This window comes from Crocuta crocuta, unplaced genomic scaffold (genome assembly GCF_008692635.1).
Source record: "Crocuta crocuta isolate KB4526 unplaced genomic scaffold, BGI_CrCroc_1.0 scaffold915, whole genome shotgun sequence".
Taxonomy (NCBI): Eukaryota; Metazoa; Chordata; class Mammalia; order Carnivora; family Hyaenidae; genus Crocuta; species Crocuta crocuta.
In genome coordinates this window covers 10,852-14,139 of record NW_027532845.1, presented here as the reverse complement: position 1 = coordinate 14,139, position 3,288 = coordinate 10,852, and the positions used below count along the sequence as shown (strand labels likewise).

At 40.8% G+C, this 3,288-nt stretch overlaps 1 long non-coding RNA gene across 1 annotated transcript; it reads left to right on the top strand.

Moving 5' to 3' along the window:
- Positions 1-1,560: 1,560 nt before the first annotated feature.
- LOC144216188 (uncharacterized) lies at positions 1,561-2,881 on the top strand. Its single transcript, XR_013330603.1, has 4 exons — positions 1,561-1,678; positions 1,840-2,033; positions 2,119-2,175; positions 2,849-2,881. It is a non-coding gene; the product is annotated as an uncharacterized LOC144216188 (long non-coding RNA).
- Positions 2,882-3,288: the final 407 nt, after the last annotated feature.

Genomic DNA, 3,288 nt, shown 5'->3' with positions numbered 1-3,288 from the left:
ACAGATTACTGACAAGACTGATTGGCCCTATGTAGTGTTTTACACAATAATGGCCATAAATCAAGGCCTAGAAGTTTACACATTCTCTACCATTAACCTCTATTTAAAGGTAACAATTATCAAAATGAAGAAAGAGGGGCGCCTGGGTGGCTTAGTTGGTTAAGCATCCGACTTTCGCTCAGGTCATGATCTCGCGGTTCGTGGGTTCGAGCCCCGCGTCGGGCTCTCTGCTGACTGCCAGCTCAGAGCCTGGAGCCTGCTTCAGACTCTGTGTCTCCCTCTCTCTCTGACCCTCCCCTGCTCACGCTCTCTCTCTCTCTCTCTCTCTCTCTCTCTCTCTCCTAGAAATAAATAAAACATTTTAAAAAAATGAAGAAAGAAAGTAAAGATGCAAATAAAGGGAATAAGAGGTGTTCTATGCTGGGTTCTTGTAAAAAGCTAGAGAGGACATTAGAATGTAGACAGAAACTATACCTTTAGAAAGGCATTAANTTTCACACCATTCATACACAATGCTTCACAAAGAAGTTTCAGCTTCCTTTTTAAAAAATGTTTTGGGAGCTGGCATCCAGCTAGTGTATTTTCCCTCATGGAGAGGGGCAGAAAAAGATAAAGGTTTTGATAAACATAGAGGCCTCTTTTTAAAAATTTTTTAAATGTTTTATTTATTTCAGAGAGAGAGAGAGCAGGGAAGGGTCAGACACACACACACACACACACACACACACACACACACACACACAGAATCTGAAATAGGCTCCAGGCTCTGAGCTGTCAGCACAGAGCCCTATGCGGGGCTCCAACCCACGAACCGAACCGTGAGATCATGACCTGAGCCGAAGTCAGACACTTAACCCACCGGGCCACCCAGGCGCCCCTAAACATAGAGGCCTCTTAAAGGAGTCACCACTTGAGCTGAGTCAAAAGAAGAGGAAGGAGTTTTAGGATGGAGAACGGCATCCCAACCTCTTTAAGAAGATGCTTTCTGTTACAGAATTAAACAAGGAAGCAGATTGTTTTGATTCCAGTTTTGTCACTGACTTAATGTATGAAGTTAGGCCCAAACCCTTCCTTTTTCTGTCTTCAATTTTCCCATCTTCTCAATTAGTTGGATGAAGTACACCGTGATCTCTAGTAGCACGAGGCTCACCGGAGCAAAAAGAACTATGTTCTGTTCCCTTTCACACTTACTAGGTGTGGAAGCTTTTGGAAAACTGGTTCACCATGTCTGGGCTTTAGTTCCCTTATTTATAAAATTGGGAAATTCAGTCCCCAAGCTTACCTTACAAAGTTGTAATCATTTGGTAAAATAACAGCAATACAGTTTTGTCTATTATAAAATGCCCTACACTTGTGAGGAAACTGAAAGTAGAGAAGAATGGGAGACATCTAGAAATGTAGAAAGAAGAAAGGAGTTGAGGCAAGGTAAAAGAAATTTGGGAAGGAAAATGAAAAAAGAAAGAAAAGGACGAAAAATGAAGCAATTCCGATGAAAATAAAGGCAGATAGAGAGGGAGAGCAAGCAGTCTGGNCGCCCTATCCCCTAGGGCTCATCTAAGACCTAAGATGGCGGCGTTCGTACGGAGGAAAAGTACTGCCTGAGTACTAGGTGTGGAAAACCGCCAATGGACAAATCTATTAAGGAAAGTACAGAAACTCGCTAATATTTTCTTTTGTGGTGAGTGCTGAGCTTCACGTCAGCCAGAAAAGTGTCCGTTAGTAAGGCTGCACACTTGGGGCTGGCGTGGCCTGCCTGAGTGGGGGGAGGAGCTGGCCTGCTTTTCATTTTACTCTCTTGCCTTTGTTTAAAATATCAGGGAATAATTTCTCTTTCTTTAGTCACCTTACCACCACTGATGAAGTTAGACGGTTGCGGATACTAGCTCGTAGGAGGGATTCTGAGCCGTTTTCTTCTCGTTTTTCCTTGTTTAAATGGGTTTTTATTGACACCACGCCGGCCCCAGAACGCTTTCAGAAACACCCTAACCTGTTGGACCTACTTTTCCTTATTTCCTTCGTGCTGTATTTCGCAGGTAAACGTTGTTTTGATAAACTAATCAGCTTACGTAACATACTTATGGGCTGGATTTAAAATTTTTTTGTGTGTCCTTTCTATAGGTCTCAAATGAAGACTTCTAGGCATACATTTGTTCTGGAAGCACGTTCTGTTCAGAGGTGTGTGTGTGTGTGTGTGTACAGGTAATCTCTTGGGGAATTGTTAACATTATTTTGTGGATTATTACCTTGATTATTCATTGAGAAAAGAGCTAGGTTTTTCATGTTCAAATTTCTTGGTGAAAATATGTTAATGTTAAGCGTAACATATTTGTGGGAAGACCGAAAAACATTTGCAGCTTTATTTTTATGAGGAGTAACTGAAAACAGCCTGTATATCCATCTATCGAATGTGTGAATAAATTGTGGGACATTCATATTACCAATATTTTGCAGCTGTGGAAACAGATTTTCTTCTTCACACACTTTTTTTTTTTTTAATGTTTTTATTTATTTCTGAGAGGGAGAGAGAGACAGCTTGCGCAGGGGAGGGTCAGAGTGAGAGGTAGACACAGAATCTGAAGCAGGCTCCAGGCTCTGAGCTGGCTGTTAGCACAGAGCTTGACGCGGGGCTGGAACCCACAAACTGTGATATCATGACCTGAGCCGAAGTCGGGTGCTTAACCAACTGAGCCACCCAGGCGCCCCTCTTCACACACTTTTCATCTAGAGAATGCTATGATGGATTGTGATGTGAGAAAAGCAAGTTACAGAATATCTAGTATGCTGTGTTTTTAGTTGGAGGGGTGATGAGGGAATATAAAATTGACTTTCTTTTCTTTGTCTTTTTTAGGGGGCTTTCCACATATGTTATGAAATACTTAAGNAGTGAACCTCTGTTTTCACCATCCAAACATAAAAATAATAGCATGATAGTTGAAGTTCTCTGTGTACCCATCCCCGAATGTGTCTCTTCCTTCATCCCCAGAGGTAACTATTGTTTTAAACAGTGATTATATTTCCCATGCATTTCTTAAACTTCTGTGACATGTGGACTTCCAGCATTAGTTTTTTAAATACATTAGTTTTTAAAATGCATTTTGAAGAGAAATTTTAAAAAAAGTAAATAAAAAAGAGGAGTTTTAAAGTGCCTGTTACCTGGATTACAGTAACAGGGGCCATTTGAAATTTCTTTTAAGTTTAGGGCATAATCTAGTTTAAAAAAAACAAAAACAGGAAATAAGTGTTGGTAAGGAAGTAGAGAAATTGGAACTGGTGTACATTGTTATTGGA